Source organism: Mobula hypostoma, chromosome 10 (genome assembly GCF_963921235.1).
Source record: "Mobula hypostoma chromosome 10, sMobHyp1.1, whole genome shotgun sequence".
Lineage (NCBI taxonomy): Eukaryota > Metazoa > Chordata > Chondrichthyes > Myliobatiformes > Myliobatidae > Mobula > Mobula hypostoma.
Genome location: NC_086106.1, coordinates 130,745,962 through 130,764,384, shown reverse-complemented (window position 1 = coordinate 130,764,384; position 18,423 = coordinate 130,745,962).

The window sequence follows — 18,423 nt, the reverse complement described above, 5'->3', positions numbered from 1 at the left end:
CTGTGACCACTCATTCTGGACTTCCCCAACATCGGGAACAATCTTCCTGCATCTAGCCTGTCCAATCCCTTTAGGATCTTATACGTTTCAATCAGATCCCCCCTCAATCTTCTAAATTCCAACGAGTACAAGCCCAATTCATCCAGTCTTTCTTCATATGAAAGTCCCGCCATCCCAGGAATCAATCTGGTGAACCCTCTTTGTACTCCCTCTATGGCAAAGATGTCTTTCCTCAGATTAGGGGACCAAAACTGCACACAATACTCCAGGTGTGGTCTCACCAAGGCCTTGTACAACTGCAGTAGTACCTCCCTGCTCCTGTACTCGAATCCTCTCGCTATAAATGCCAGCATACCATTCGCCTTTTTCACCGCCTGCTGTACCTGCATGCCCACTTTCAATGACTGGTGTATAATGACACCCAGGTCTCGTTGCACCTCCCCTTTTCCTAATCGGCCACCATTCAGATAATAATCTGTTTTCCTATTTTTGCCACCAAAGTGGATAACTTCACATTTATCCACATTAAATTGCATCTGCCATGAATTTGCCCACTCACCCAACCTATCCAAGTCACCCTGCATCCTCTTAGCATCCTCCTCACTGCTAACACTGCCACCCAGCTTCGTGTCATCTGCAAACTTGGAGATGCTGCATTGAATTCCCTCATCCAAGTCATTAATATATATTGTAAACAACTGGGGTCCCAGCACTGAGCCTTGCGGTACCCCACTAGTCACCGCCTGCCATTCTGAAAAGGTCCCGTTTATTCCCACTCTTTGCTTCCTGTCTGCTAACCAATTCTCCACCCACACCAATACCTTACCCCCAATACCGTGTGCTTTAAGTTTGCACACTAATCTCCTGTGTGGGACCTTGTCAAAAGCCTTTTGAAAATCCAAATATACCACATCCACTGGTTCTCCCCTATCCACTCTACTAGTTACATCCTCAAAAAATTCTATGAGATTCGTCAGACATGATTTTCCTTTCACAAATCCATGCTGACTTTGTCCGATGATTTCACCGCTTTCCAAATGTGCTGTTATCACATCCTTGATAACTGACTCCAGCAGTTTCCCCACCACCGACGTTAGGCTAACCGGTCTATAATTCCCCGGTTTCTCTCTCCCTCCTTTTTTAAAAAGTGGGGTTACATTAGCCACCCTCCAATCCTCAGGAACTAGTCCAGAATCTGGCCCTTCGAGCCACACGGCCAGCAACCCCTCCGATTTAATCCTAGCCTGATCACGGGACAATTAACCAACCAGCCTTTGGACTGTAGGAGGAAACTGGCGGAAATCCACACAGTCACGGGGAGAATATAGGCAGCGTCAGGAATTGAACCCCATGCCACTGGTACAGTAAAGCAGTGTGCTAACCGCTATGCTACTGTGCTGTCCAGAGAGTGGTGAGCGCATGGAATACCCTGCCAGGGGTGGTATTTCTTCACACATTTGTTGTTTGTCCATCCTGATGGGTGACTGTGGTGTAAATTTTGTATGTCTGTTATTCCTCTTCTGCCTATCATTATAATATATTAATTATTATTGTTATTAATTTTTATATTTGCACATTGGTTGTCCCTCCCATTGTGTGCAATCTTTCACTGATTCTATTGTGTTTCTTGTATTTATGGTGTCTGATCACAAGGAAATGAACCACAGGGTTGTATGTGGTGACATTTACGTACTTAGATAATAAATTTACTTTGAAATTTGGTAGATGACGATACAATAGGGACAGTTAAGAGACTCTTAGGTAGGCACATAAATGATAGAAAAATGTACGGCTATGTCAAAGTGAAGGGTCAGATCGATCGTGGAGTGGGTTAAAAGGTCAGCATAATGTTGTGAGCCAAAGAACCTGTATTATGCTGTAGTGTTCTTTGTTCTACATTCAAAGCATTTTTTGTGTATATCTTTTTTCTTCTACCCATCCTTCTCAACATTTACAGTTCTTCCTCAAGTAAAATTAACGTGGTTTTTCATTCTCGTGGTTATTTTCCCAGTCATCCTTTCCTGTTTCCTCCATTTCCTTTTATGTAGACTCAGTTGTAACTGAGAACAACTAATTGGATGTTGACTAGATTCTCTCTATTCAGAAATGCTGTACATCATATGGGAAGAAAATAATACGAAGAAAAAAGTGTTCTAAGAATGTAAATACCTGTAATTCCTGATCTATTCAAAGTGGGGTGATAAAGATGGATATTGTTTTGGGAATAAAGACTTTTCAACCAGTCTGCTGTTGATCATAAGACTATAAAGACATAGGAGCAGACTTCGGGCATTTGGGCCATCCAGTCTGTTCCACCGTCCAACCATGGCTGAGTTATTATCCATCTCAACCCCATTCTCCTGCCTTTTCCCTGTAACCTTTGACACACTGACTAATCAAGAACCTATCAAATCTCACTTTAAATATATCCAATTAACTTGGCTTCCACAGTCATCAGTGGCAATGAATTCCATAGATTCGCCACACTCTAACTAAAGAATTTCCTCCTTATCTCTGTTCTAGAGGGATGTTCTCTATTTTGAGGCTATACAGACTCCCAACTATAGGAAACATCTTCTCCACATCGACTCTGTCTAGGCCTTTCAATATCCAATAGCTTTCAATGAGATCCCCCATCATTCTTCTAAACCCCAGTGAGTACAGGCCAGAGCCATCAAGTGTTTCTTATACATTAACCCTTTCATTCCAGGGAACATTGTTGTACGCCTCCTCTGGACCCTCTCCAATACCAGCACACAAGGCCATAAGACACAGGAGCAGTAGGCCATTTGGTCCATCGAGTCTGCTCTGCCATTTCATCATGGCTGATCCATTTCCCTCTTAATCCAATTCTCTTGCCTTCTCCCTGTAACCTTTCATGCTATGACTAATCCAGAACGTATCAACCTCCGACTTAATTATTCGCAATAACCTAACATCCACATCCTTTCTTAGATATTTACTTACTTAAGTCCATCATCCCTACGGGTGTATAGGCCACCACCAGAAGCTTACCAGTCCCCCATCCTGGGCCATTTCTTCAAGTTGTCCCCAGGTGTGGTCCATCAAAGATCCTTCTTCTCCCAGGAACGAGATCTCTGGATCTTCTGTTGCACTGGCTTTTTATAGGATGGGGTTGCTCGACCTAGACCCAACCACCTCCTTCTGCAGCCACCTTCATTTGTCTATGGTGAAGTTGTTCAAAAAGGGGCATTAAACTGCTCACAATACTGCAGATACATATTGCCCAGTACCACTGAACAGTCCATGATCTCCACCTCATCATCTTGCTCTCCTATGGCATTGCTTCATTCTTATATATTTATTATTGTATATTATAAATTTTTAAAATATATTGCACTGTACTGCTGCCACAAAAGAACAAATTCAAAAACATGATGTCAGTGATAATAAACCTGATTCTCCCTGATTCTCAAAACTTGATAAGATATTTTATTACACCCTCTCAGAAATCCCATTATGATAACAACCCCCCTGTTTGCTGGAGTAATTGTGGAAGTCAAAATGTAAACCATTATCATATTTTCTGGGAATGCCCCATTATCAAAGACTATTGGAGTGGGTTACATAATGCCCTACAAGACGTCTTTAAATGTGAAATACCCTTAGAGAGTAAGACCATATATTTTGGGTATATACCTCAAAAATGGTTGAAAAGAGATAAATATTTAATGAATGTACTGCTGGTGGCTGGTAAAAAGACTCTTACCAGGAAATGGTTATCACAGGAGAGCCCAACTTTAAATGTATGGACGGAAATTACAATGGACGTTTACAAAATGGAGAAGATAACAGCATCTGTTAATCATAAGTTGGAACAAATTTATTCATACTGGAGAAAATGGTTTAACTACATAACACCTCATAGGCCTGATTTTATTCTCACAAGTTAATGAATATGTTGTAAAAAAAATGATCACTCCCTAGTATGTACATAGTTTTCTTTATTCGATTGTTGTTTCTTTCCTCTCCTTTCTGTAAGTGTATACCTCAGATAAATATTATGTGGAGATTTGTGACAAATATGATTATGATATATATGTACAGTATCTGAAATACATCTTATCGAAATGTTTATTTGATGATGAAATTTAATTTAAAAATTGCAAAAAAAAAACCTGATTCTCCTTCTGAGACACTCCCAACATAAATGTCAGGTCACCCCAAACACTAATGCATATAATCCAAGTTGTACCAAGATGAATCTAATCACCAGCCCTCTCCTGAGGACTTGGCTTACAGCCTAGCATAGCCTCTGGTAGAAAATTCCTATTCTTATTTCCAAATCCCCGCAACAACCCTGGAAAATTTCAAAATCTCACCCATCCTTCAAGTTTTCTTCTTTGTGATTTTAATGGCTTTATTCATTTTCTAATTATTTGATCTTTGCTCAAACTTTCCCTCAGTAAATAACTTTCTTCTTCCACCTAATCTTCTCAATATTAACATGACTTACAGGTAGTATAGGGTAAATGCAAGCAGTCTTTTTCTGCTGAAGTTGGGTGAGACTAGAACTAGAGATCATCGGTTAAGGGTGGAAGGTGAATTATTTAAGAGGAACATGAGGGAAAACTTTTTCACTCAGAGGGTGGTGCGAGTGTGAAATGAGCAGGCAGTGCAAGAGGTGGACATGGGTTCGATTTCAGAAGAGATGAGTTCTGTGGGTCATTTGATTTATAATTTAATTGGTTTGGCACAACATTGTGAGTCAAAAGGTCTGTTCCTATGCTGTTCTATGTTCTATCTTCTATGACTCTATGTTCTATGACTTTATGACTGTTCTATGTTCAACGTTCTATGTTTCACGTTCTATGATCGATGTTCTATGTTGTATAACTGTTCCATGTTCCATGTTCTATGTTCTATGACTCAATGACTGCCAAATTAGGAAATCACTCTGTTAAAACAGACAAAGTATTGAATTGCTTTGTGGTTGCTTTAGAAATCTATACACAGGTATATGCAGTTTCTGTGCTCTAGTACACTCTGGCCATATGATTCAAGAGTTAAACTTTTCTTACTCTTTGGCTGCTCAGTCATTGACCACTGGAAATACCTCCCCATACATCTCTCTCCCTCTCTCGCTCTCGAGTTCGCCATTCAAGAATCTCTGAAAAACTAAGCATCATGGGTAAAGCTTTCCCCTCCATCGAGTAAATCTACACTCACTGGTAAAGTTCCCAACTCCATCAAGTAAATCTACACTCACTGGTAAAGTTCCCAACTCCATCGAGTAAATCTGCACTCATTGGTAGAGTTCCCAACTCCACTGAGCAAATCTGCACTCACAGTTAAAGCCCTCCCCTCCATCGAGCACATCTACACTCATGAGTAAAGCCCTCCCCTGCATTGAACACAACTACACTCACGAGCAAAGCTTTCCTTATCATTGAGCACATCTACATGAAGAACTGTCGCAGGAAAACAGCATTCATCACTAAGGGCCCGCACTGTCCAGGCCATGCTCTCTTCTCACTGCTGCCATCAGGAATGAGGTACTTGAGATTCAGGATCCACACCACCAGGTTTAGAAACAGTTAAACCCCTCAACCACCAAGCTCTTGAACCTGAGGGACTAACTTCAATCAGCCAACACTGAACTGTTCCCACAACCTATGGACTCACTTTCAAGGACTCTTCCTCTCTTGCTCTTGATAGTTATTGTGTACTTATTATTATTATTATTGTTGTATTTTTTCTGTAAGGCTGGCAAAACATGAGGTATGTGTATAGACAAACACACTCATTTCTCAAATGCTAGGAATTTTTAGACTATGCTATCGGTGAATAACCCCTTCTTTGGCTTCAAGCCAGGTAAATGTATCAATTGTAACTGATGTTTTGATGACAAACTCTGCCATCTTCTTCAAGAAGATGGCATAGTTTGTCATCAAAATGTCAGTTATAATCGATATCTGTACCCAGCTTGAAGCCCAAGAAGAGTTTATTCATCTTATCTGCTGGGAAAGCACTAGATCCTTATTCTGTTAGTGTTTAGTATCGTGGCTTTCTGAAGATTTACATAAATATTGCTGTGTAGGCCTAATTGCTTAATGTTATTGTGTGGTGACTTTGGGATGATATCAGTTGTAGATAGTACTATCCTGGCAATGTATACCCTTTTAATGTTCCATAGTCTTTCAATTTCCTCCTTTAGTTCAGCATATTTCTGGGGTTTTTCTCTTATTGATTTCTGTATGGTGATATCTATTAAGTAAGTTGTTCTTACTTGTACATCCTGTATTATTATACCTGGATGGTTATAATGGATTGTCCTATCTGTAATAACAATCTGTTGTAATATAATTTGTGAGATTCTGGCTCTAGAACTCGATCAGGCTTACATTTATAGTAAGGTGTGATTTCTTTTATGAGTTTTTATTTTAAAGCAAGATTTTGGTGAATGATGTTTGCCACTTGATTATGCCTGTGTAAGTAATCAGATTGAGTTAAACAGTTCCAGGATCTTGTAATATGTTGGATTGTTTCTGGTTCCTCTTGGCATTTTCTGCATTTATCATCATGCATTTGTTGTCTTTTATTATGTTCTTTTGATAATTTTTTCATGTTAACCACCTGCTTTTGTACTAACAGAAGGAACCCCTCGGTTTCTGGGAGAGTTCTCCAACTCTGAGCCAGGTGTTTGAAGTTTCCTTGTCGACATCTAGTTTGCTCAGATCGTGGGATAGAGGGTCTTGCTCTTTCATTGGTTATCTTTTTCTTCAATAGTGATAATCTCTTTATTTTCTCTGCTTTGTGCTTTCATTTAAGTTTTATACTGTGCACTTCGCAGAACTGCATTTGCTCACATGGAGTGCTGAATCCCATCCTCATTGATGAAAATAAATCCCTGAAATAAATCTGACTGTGGTGTAAAATTTTTATGTCTGTTATTCCTCTTTTGCCTTCTGGAATTATTATAATATATTAATTATTATTGTTATTAATTTTTATATTTGCACATTGGTTGCCTATCCTGTTGTGTGCAGTCTTTCATTGATTCTATTGCGTTTCTTTGTATTTACTGTGAATGCCAGCAAGAAAATGAATCTCAGGACTGTATATGGTGACATATATGTACTTAGATAATAAATTTACTTTGCACTTTAAACTTTGAAGATTGTGGTTTCTTGTTCAAATATCTGCTTGTGTAACTTGACATCAAATTTAAGTGAACTTGTTTTTTGCAAAGCACCTGTAGGAAGAGCTTTTTTTTGTCATTGCTGGGAGCTGCAGCAAAAAGGCAAGTATTGTTACATAAGTCAGAAGGAAGAAAATGTGCAAAAAATATTGTTACATAAGGTAGAAGAAAACAATCTCCAAATGTATGGAATTTGAGCTGATCACTTTTGAGGATATTTTCCCTGGAGAAGAACTGAGGGCCTGTCAAGAGCTGATGCAGTACTTAGAATAAAAAATTCTTAATCTTCAATAGCACTGGTTAGAAGATGTGCAGATTATTCATGTGGTTAGAGGGGAAAAAAGGCTTTACAAAAATTACTTGAAGGTTATTATGCATAGTTGAAGAGCTCTTCAAAAATTACATAAGAAAGATCACTTGGCAAAATTGACAGGTGTATCCAAAATATAGGCAGGGAATGTTGGAACAAGTAGCAGGCCAGTCAGAATCTAAAACAAGATTAGACAGTTTTCACTCCTTCATTAGAGCTGAGATGCAACAAAATGTCACACCCATAAAATGCCATCCTTCCTTGTTGCAGAATCTATCTGACATCTGCAATACGTACTTACACAATTTTATCCTTTGAAGGTTGATATCTCAATTATTAATGTCTTTTTTTCTGGGGTGCCATGGCAGTGCAACCTCCACCATAGATGGTCCCCAGCCCAGCTGTGAAAGGAAGGTTGAGCAAGGAGCTAGCAACCCCCATCCCATAAAAACCCAGCATTAGAGAAACGCCAGTGGAAGCTCCAGAGACCCCATCCCTGGGAGAGAAGGATCTTCAATGGCTACACTTTGAAGTCTGAGAGACTGGCTCAGGACAGAGGACTCAGGCGAGACTATGCCCCAGTAGGGGTGGTAGGGTTAAGAAGAAGAATCCACGGAAGCATAGAGGTTAGCATCATGCTATTACAGCCCGGGGTGTCAAGTTCAATTCCAGTGTCCACTGTAAGCAAGTTTTTCTGTGTTTCCTCCAAGTGCTCTGGTTTCCTCCGACAGTCCAAAGACGTACCAGATAGAAGGTTAATTGGTCATTGTAAATTGTCCAGTGATTAGGCTAGGAGTTAAAACGAATGGGCTGCTGGGCAGTGCAGCTCAGTGGACCTGAGGGCCTGTTGCATGCTCTATCTCTAAATAAATAAATATAATAAATAAAGACAAGGACAAGGTATTACCCAGGTACATCTAAGGTCTGTTACCACATTCTACCTGGAGGTTCCGTTTCTTGCATGCATTTACAGGAAAATAAAGAAATACAACAGAATTTATGAAAAGCTATACATATACTTTATACTTCATACTTTACTGTTGCCAAACAATTGATACTAGAACGTACAAACATCACAGCGATATTTGATTCTGCGCTTCCCACTGCCTGGATTACAAATCGATAGTAAATATTAAAAATTTAAATTATAAATCATAAGTAGAAAAATTAGAAAAATGGAAGGTAAGGAAGTACAAAAAAACCGAGAGGCAGGTCCGGATATTTGGAGGGTACGGTCCAGATCTGGGTCAGGATCCGTTCAGCAGTCTTATCACAGTTGGAAAGAAGCTGTTCCCAAATCTGGCCGGACGAGTCTTCAAGCTCCTGAACCTTCTCCCGGAGGGAAGAGGGACGAAAAGTGTGTTGGCTGGTTGGGTCGTGTCCTTGATTATCCTGGCAGCACTGCTCCGACAGCGTGCAGTGTAAAGTGAGTCCAAGGACGGAAGATTGGTTTGTGTGATATGCTGCGCCATGTTCACGATCTTCTGCAGCTTCTTCCGGTCTTGGACAGGACAACTTCCATACCAGGTTGTGATGCACCCTAGAAGAATGCCTTCTACGGTGCATCTATAAAAATTAGTGAGGGTTTTAGTGGACAGGACAAATTTCTTTAGTTTTCTCAGGAAGTAAAGGCGCTGGTGGGCCTTCTTGGCCGTGAACTCTGCTTTGTTGGACCAAGTCAAGTCATTTGTGATATTGACCCCGAGAAACTTAAAGCTTTTGACCTGTTCCACTTGCGCACCACCGATGTAAATTGGGTCATGCGGTCTGCTACTCCTTCTGAAGTCAACAACCAATTCCTTCGTCTTGCTGTGTGTCTTCAAGACTGAGATAGGCATGAGGGAGTATAGATGGAGTAAGATACCAGATGTTGATAAGGCAAGAATAGAAATAACATTTGAAAGACATTAGTATAATTGCATAAATAAGAGTCAGTAGAGTAGGGGCCAAATATGGGGTCCATGTTCCTTGTTCCCCGAAAGTGGCTACACGAGTCGATCGGGGGGTTAAGAAGGCACGTGACATGCTCGCCTTTGTTTGTCAAGGCACTGAGTTCAAAGGTTAGGAAGTTGTGTTGCAGTTTTATAAAACTCTAGTTGGGCCACATCTGGAGTATTGCATACAGTTCTGGTTTCCCCATTATAGAAAGGACGTTGAGGCTTTGGAGAGGGTGCAGAAGAGGCTTACCAGGAATCCGCTTGGATTAGAAAGCATTGGCTATAACGAGAGGCTGGACAAACTTGGGTTGTTTTCTCTGGAGCAGTGGAGTCTGAGGGAAGATCTGATAGAGATTTATAAGATTACGAGAAGCATAGATAGAGTTGATGGGGAGAATCATTTTCCCAGGTTGAAATGCCTAATACCAGTAGGCATACATTTAAGGTGAGAGGGGATAACTTCAAAGGAGATGTGAGGGGCAAGTTTTTTTACACAGAGAGTGGATGCTTGGAATGCACTGCCTGGGGTGGTGGTAGAGGCAAAAACATTAGAGACTTTTAAGAGATATTTAGATAGGTACATGAATGTGAGAAAATTGGAAGGATATGGATATTGTATAGGCAGAAGAGATTAGTTTAGTTGTCCATTTGATTACTAATTTAGTTGTTTCAGCTGAACATTGTAGACCACAGGGCCCGTTCTGGTGCTGTACTGCTCTATGCTCTATGCTCTAAATGAAGTCATATGGCAGTAGCTTGGTAAGCGCCATGGTTGGCATGAAAAGGCCTTTTTCCGTACTGGATTACTCTGTCACTTGATGATCTTTCTTTTGTCACACTCATATGTCAAGAAACTGAATCAGATGCATGAAAATTGTGTTGATCTACAATTCCAGCTGAGCAGATTCAGGAATTGAAGTTTCTGTTTCTGTTTGGTACCCAGTGTTATAATATATTCCCGTTATCAAAATACACTGACTTTTTCTGACATAACACATAAAGTAAGTTATCAGTTAAAGTAAGAAGCTTGCGCTGGCATGAATGGAGTAACACGTTTCTCATATTTCACATACTTTCACACGTACAGACCATGCTGGTTCTCCGAGCAACTATATCAAATCTCTTCTCCAGCTTATTTTCTTGATACTTATTTTTTTTAAGATTACCTTTATTTCTCACCTCTACATTTAAACATATAATGAATTGTGTCTGCATTTGCAATGTGGTGGGGGCAGCCCACTGGTGTTGCCATGCTTCCAGCACCAGTAACACAGTAACCCTGACCTAGACATCTTTGGAACGTGGGAGGAAACCAGAGCACCCGGAGGAAATGCATGTGATCATAGGAACAGTGCATAAACTCCTTACAGAATGCAGCGAAAATCCCTGCCGAGCAATTTATTTATTTTTATTTATTTAGCATTACCAGTGAGGAATTGGCCTTTCCGTCACACTAACCAGTATGATTATCATGGCACCCAATTTATCTGACTAGTCCCATCGACCAGCACCTGAAGCATAATCCTCCATTGCCATTTATAGCCCTTCTCCTCTTCTAATCATTGTCCTCACACTGTCATCAGATGACACATATCTTTTCCACGTCATACAGAATTAAAAGTCACAATTCCTTTATTCATAGAAAAACTTGACAAAGTTTTAATTAAAAGCTGTCAGGACTATGTGAATGAGGGGGTAGAAATGCCAAGTGATGCTCTGTGACATCAACTTTTTAATTTAAACTATTTAGCAAACTAGAATTGCTTAACATAAGTTAGTATGAATGTATGAATATAATAGAGTCAGAATCAGAATCAGGTTTAATATCACTGCCATATGTTGTTTTACAGCAGCAGTGTATTGCAATACGTAATAAATAGATATATACAAATATATAATATATGTGTATAATTATATATTTAGGTAAGTAGGGCAAAAAGAGAGCAAAAAAATAAATTAAAATAGTGTGGTAGTGTACATGGATTATTGTCCATTCAGATATCTGATGATGGAGGGGAAGAAGCTCTTCCTAAAACGTGAATGGTTGTCTTCAGGCTCCTGTCCCTCCTCCTTGATGGGGTCAATGAGAAGAGGGCATGTCCTCGTTGGTGGGATTCTTTAGTGACAGAGGCTGCCTTTTTGAGGCATCGCCTTTTGAAAATGTCCCCGATGCTGGAGAGGCTGGTGCCCAGGATGGGGCCGGCTGAGTTTACAACTTTCTGCAGCTTTTTCCCAACTTTTGCAGCGGCTCCTCCAGAGCAGACGCTGATGCAACCAGTCAGAATGCTCTCTGCAGTACATCTGTAGAAATTTGTGAGAGTCTTTGGTGATATACCAAGTTTCCTCAAACTTCACATGAAATATAGCTGCTGTGATAGAGTCATAGAGCAGTGCTGCACAGAAACACACTCTTCAGTCCAGCTGATTGTATCACCAAGATTTTAAACTCCCCCACGTTTAAGTTAATTTGAAGAGGACTATGAGGTTTCCTAGATTAAGTGAGATTAATATTTATTCACAACAGCAAATGTATTTATGTTGCTATTCATGAGAGTTTCCTAAGTAAAAATTGGCTGGAAAGCATGGCTACAGTTTGATAATACTTTAATGGCCAAGTGGCAGTTTGAATCATGAAGTCACAAAGGTCTGTTCAAAATAAATTTATTGTCAATGTATACTATGCTGAGGTTCATTTTCTTGAAGACGTTCACAGAAGATTCAAAGACATACAATGGAATCAATGAAAAACTACACACAAAGACTGACAAACAGCAAGAGATGGTAAATTGTGCAAGTAGAGAAAAAACAAATGATAGCAGAGCTCTTAACCATAGATACTGCTTGACATGCTGAGTTCCTCCAGCATTTCATGTGTGTTGCTTCGAATTTCCAGCATCTGCAGAATGTCTCAGTTCTGTGAAATAATAGTAATATTAATAGATAAATAAGTAAATAAATGATTCTGAGAATGAGGTTGAAAGTCCTTGGAAGTTGCAGAATCAGTTCAGAGTTCTGGTGAGTGAAGCTATCTATGCTGGTTCAGGAGCCTGAAGATTAATGGGTAAGTATTGTTCATGAACCTGATGGTATGGGACCTAAGGCTTCTGTACCTCCTTCCTAATGACAAGCAATAAGTTTTCCTATATTGACTAAGATCAATATTTATTTACAGTGCCAAATTATTTTCAAGTTCAAACCTAATTATTATTTGATCATACATGAATACCCATGAATACAGCCAAACGAAACAGTGTTACTCCGGGGCCAAGGTGCAAAACACATTGTCAACAGTCACACACAGAACAAGGCACATATAGCACATATCTCTCTCTTCGGCTATCCATCGATTTTCGATGATGACTGAGGCCTGGGTAAGGTTGTATGGAAGACTGGCAGTTGCCCATGCTACAAGTCTCCCCTCTCCATGCCACCGATGTTGTCCAAGGGAAGGGCACTAGGACCCATACAGCTTGGCACCGGTGTCGTCACAGAGCAATGTCTGGATAAGTGCCTTGCTCAAAGACTCAACATGCTGCCTCAGCTGAGGCTCGAACTAGCGACCTTCAGATCACTAGACCAATGCCTTAACCACTTAGCCACGCGCCACACATAGCACATATGAGATAGCAGTGAACATACAGTCACACAAAAATATATATAGTCCAAGTCCCTAAGTGACTTGACCTGTAAATTGATGGTGCATGGGCGCTGTCGGCAAGAACAAGCAGTTCTTTGCAGTCTCCAGACAAATGTACGTCAGCACTCAATCCAGCTTTGTCTTGCACCGAGCAAAAACTGGAGGGCAGCACTGAAGGGAGAGACCTGCCCCTAATTCAGCATAGACGCTGTGCCAGCCTCCAGTGTCTCCTCTCATGGACAGCTGTAACAGGCAACCACGAGCACGACCTCATTACAACTGAGGCCACACAGCTCGCCTCACCAATAAACCAGTGAACTGGACTTACAGTATGCTTTATGATGATGTTCACGGCAGCTTGCTGTGTGCAAATTGGCTGGAAGATGAGGCGGCTACAATTCAAAAATACCTTAATGGCAAGCGGCAGTACGAACCATGAAGTCACGGAAGTGGGTGTAGAAACTGTGCCTGCTTTCGATCAATAACAAAGGAAAAAGTATTTCAGGAAATGAGAAGCTCTTTGTATCATGGGAGCTAAACAATTATCCAGCTCATACATAACATGATTATGTCACTAATCCCGTGTTTATCTGTTTTGCCTGCTGGTTTAAATCAAATTAAATTAAACAGCTGCTTTAGTGACTCGTTATTTTGTCCAAATATTAACTCAGTGTAATGCTCTTTAATCTATATTGAATTATTAACATGAAGTCTGTCCCAGAGGTAGTTGCTATTGACATTTCATTGTATTGGTGTCTCCTCCCATACAATATGCTCAGACATATAATATGCAGTCTTAGTAACAAATATTACCTCAACTTGTACTTGCTTTGACTACAGAGTGGAGTTGCCAATGCACCTGGAGTAATCAATTAAAATTTAATCTTCTGTGAGTAAATAATTAGGGGGAAATAAACCTTTTTTCTATTTCTTTAGACATTTTTTGTATTAATTATAATAATATTTTAAGTGTGTCTGTTGGACTGGCTGCTGGGTGTGATAAGGTAATTTAAGACTACACATGAAACTATTAAGAACACCTTCAGCAGGAGAGGCAAAAATATTCAATGAAAGGACAATAGAGTTACCTTCACACGGCCTGGTATGGAAACACCAATGTCCTTAAACAGAAAAGCCTACAAAAAGTAATGCGTATGGCCCAGTCTGTCACAGGCAAAGCCCTCAGCATCAATGAGCACATTGACAAGGAACGCTGTCGCAGGAAAGCAGCATCCATCATCAAGGACCCCCACCATCCAGGCCATGCTCCCTTCTCGGTGCTGCCATCACAAAGGAGTTACAGGGGCCTCAGGACCCACACCACCAGGTTTAGGGACAGCTACTACCCCTCAACCATCAGGCCCCAGATCTGGAGGGCCTTCACTCAATCTAACACTGAACTTTTTCCACAACCTATGGACTCACTTTCCAGGACTCATTCATCTCATGTTCTCAATATTTATCGTGTGTTTATTTCTAATTATTATTATGCTTGTTATTTTGTTGTTTCTTTGTATTTACTGTGAATGCCCACAAGACAATGAATTTCAGGGTTGTATATGGTGATATAGATGCACCTTGATAATAAATTTACTTTAAACTTTGAACAAAAGTTGGGTATTTATTTTAAAAGGGAAACACTGAGGAACGAGACAAGGACAACATTTTGAAAGCTAGTTCATGGGCAGTGGCTCAGATGGACTTCTCATCAATATGTTCTGAGTCTGTTTTCACAAGTTTACTTATTTATTTATTTAGATATTCAGTGTGAATAGGCCCTTCCACCCTTTGAGCTGCGCTATCCAGCAACCCCCTATTTAACTCTAGTCCAATCACAGGACAAATTACAATGATCAATTAATCTACCCAGTACGTCTTTGGATTGTGGGAGGAAATTGGAGCACCCAGAGGAAACCCACACATTCCATGGGGAGGACACAGAAGCACCTTACAGAAGACGGCAGGATTAACTCTAAACTCCGACACCCCAATCTGTAGTAGTGTTCTGCTAACCACTATGTTGCTGTGGCACCCGAAGAATGCACAGTTCTTTACACTCTCGTTACAACCAAAACCATTTCATTGCAAATAAGCAACTTAAATATGGTCACACAACTAAGAAATTCCAAAACACCTTAGTATATCTGATTCTGAATCTACATCTGGTGACACTTTCTGAGGAGACTGAGGCCTGCAAGGCTCCCAACCCCCATGAGGGGTTTGTTTCATAGAGGTAGGTGCCTAAAATAGGTTACCAGGTGTACTAGTGGAAGCAGGTACTTTGGTGAAGTCCTGATGATGAATCATGGCCTGAAAAGTGGACAGTTTATTCTGTTCATTAGCTTCTGGCTGACCTACTGAGTCCCTCCAGCATTTTATATGTGCTGGCGAAGTATAAGAAACTTTTAGATAGACATATAAATATGAAAAAGTGAGTGATTTCGATATTACTCAGAGAAGGACCTCACTATAAATTTAGTATAGGGCGCCATGGTAGCATATTGGTTAGCGTGACGCTATTGCAGCTTGGATTATCAGAGTTCTGAGCTTAATTCTGATGTCCTCTGTAATGAAGTTTGTACCTTCCTCCCATGTGTGCATGAGTTTCCTCTGGGTTTTCCAATTTCCTCTCACAGTCCAAAGACATACTGGTTAGTAGGTTAAATGATCATTTTAAGCTGGTGTTTGCTGGACGGGGTGACTTGAAGGACCAGAAGGGCCTGTTCTGTGTTGAATTTCTAAATAAATACATAAATAAATAAGCATCAAGGTTGACATTACGTTATTGGGTGAAATGGCCTTCCAGAGCTGTATGGTTCTGCATTCTATGTTCCGTGTTCTATGTTCTGTGTTCTGTGTTCGATGATCTATGTTCCGTGTTCTATGTTCCGTGTTCTATGTTCTGTGTTCTGTGTTCTGTGTTCTGTGTTCGATGTCCTATGTTCCGTGTTCTATGTTCTGTGTTCTGTGTTCTGTGTTCTGTGTTCGATGTTCTATGTTCCGTGTTCTATGTTCTGTGTTCTGTGTTCTGTGTTCTGTGTTCGATGATCTATGTTCCGTGTTCTATGTTCTGTGTTCTGTGTTCGATGATCTATGTTCCGTGTTCTATGTTCTGTGTTCTATGTTCTGTGTTCCGTGTTCTATGCCTCAGATGCAGGAGTTATGTCCAATGAATCAAAAGAACACATTAAGCAACACATCGCAAGGATAATAGCTGCAAAGAGTTAAGCTTTCTAAAGAAGCGTAGACTTGGAGCATCTCTGGGTAGCACTTGGTGTAAGCGCACTGTGTGATGTAATTGGAATTCATGTGAAATATGGGTTTGCAGGCTGATATACCAGACAGGACTGAAGTTCACTAATCCAGGCTAGCCTTACAAACAGGGACACTGCCCCTGAAATAGAAAGTAATAAATCAGTCACTAAACAACCACTGTCATGAAGACTGGGAGAGGGGATACCTGGCAAACACAGCCATGATGCCTTTCATTATTAAATTATGCTGCAGGTCTCATCGCTTTAACACTCGCTTGAAGATTTACTGAATAATTAGATCAACACACAGTGAGACTACCATTCCAGGGAGTTTTTCAGTGGGTGGAAATGGGTAAAATGAAGGGGTAACATTTTAAAGTGAGCGAAAGAGGATGAGAGGTGACTAGACTGAAGTGTACAAAATAATAAGAGACAAACAGAGACGTTTTCCCAGGTGGAAATGGCTGATACATGGGTTGATAATCTTAAGGTAAGTGGATGAAAGTGCAGTGGGATATCAGAGGTAAGTTTTTTTTGTGTAGAGACTGGTGAGTGCCTGGATCATGCTGCCATGGGTAGATCATGGATATTGAAGGGACATGCAGAACATAACAATGGAGGCCATGGGGGAGGGAAGGGGTAGCTTGATTTTAGATTAGGTTGCAAGGTCAGCACAACATTGTGGGCTGAAGGGCCTGTCTGTGCTGTAATGTTCTATGATCAGTGACATTGTGAAGAAGGACAGAACGAGGCACCATATCAAAGAATCCAACCATTTGTTCATCCATCTACCTATCTACCTGCCTATTTATTTATTTATTTATTTATTTGTTTGTTTGTTTGTTTGTTTGTTTGTTTGCTTATTTATTCAGAGGTACGATGCGGAAGAGGTCATTCTGGCCCAATGAGCCCACTGCCCAGCAGCCCGCCTATTTAACCCTGGCCTAATCACAGGACAAGTTACAATGACCAAGTAACCTACTAACCAGTATGCTTTTGTAGTAGGAAACCAGAGCACCCAGAGGAAACCCACACAGTCACGGGGAGAAGGTACAAACTTCTTACAGACGGGGGCCAGAGTTGAACTCTGAATGCTAACACTCAGAGCTGTAATAGCATCACACTAATCACTACGTCACCATGACGCCCGGTTGAATGGGCACATTTCCTCTCCTAATCAGAAGGTCCTGGTTTTGAACTATGTTCCAGCACAAACAATGCTTGACAACCAATGGGGTGTTTGCATCCACTATGCACTCCCCAACCCTGATTATGTTATGGGTAGCAGAAGCCACAGTAGTGTGCGGTTAGTGCAATGCCATTACACGTCAGGGCATCAGATTTCAGAGTCAATTTTGTAAGGAGTCTTCGTACGTCCTCCCCATGAAATGCATGGGCGTTCCCCAGGTCCACTGCTTTCTTCCGACAGTCCAAAGACGTACATGGTTGGAGAATTAGTCGGTGTAAATTGTCCCGTGATTAGGTGAGAGTGAACTGGATTTGTATTGGGTTGCTGGGGTAGTCATAGTCATAGTCATAGTCATAGTCATAGTCATACTTTATTGATCCTGGGGGAAATTGGTTTTCATTACAGTTGCACCATAAATAATAAATAGTAATAGAACCATAAATAGTTAAATAGTAATATGTAAGTTATGCCAGTAAATTATGCAATAAGTCCAGGACCAGCCTATTGGCTCAGGGTGTCTGACCCTCCAAGGGAGGAGTTGTAAAGTTTGATGGCTACAGGCAGGAATGACTTCCTATGACACTCTGTGTTGCATCTCGGTGAAATGAGTCTCTGGCTGAATGTACTCCTGTGCCCACCCAGTACATTATGTAGTGGATGGGAGACATTGACCAAGATGGCATGCAACTTAGACAGCATCCTCTTTTCAGACACCACCGTGAGAGAGTCCAGTTCCAACCCCACAACATCACTGGCCTTACGAATAAGTTTGTTGATTCTGTTGGTGTCTGCTACCCTCAGTGTGTACCCCTCAGGGTAGTGTGTCTCAGAGGGCCCAAAGGGCCTACTCTGCAGTGTATATAAATAAAAGCATTAAAGTGCCCCGTATGAGACTAGCGTCAAGTGATGAATGAGCTCAAGGAAGGCTAAATCA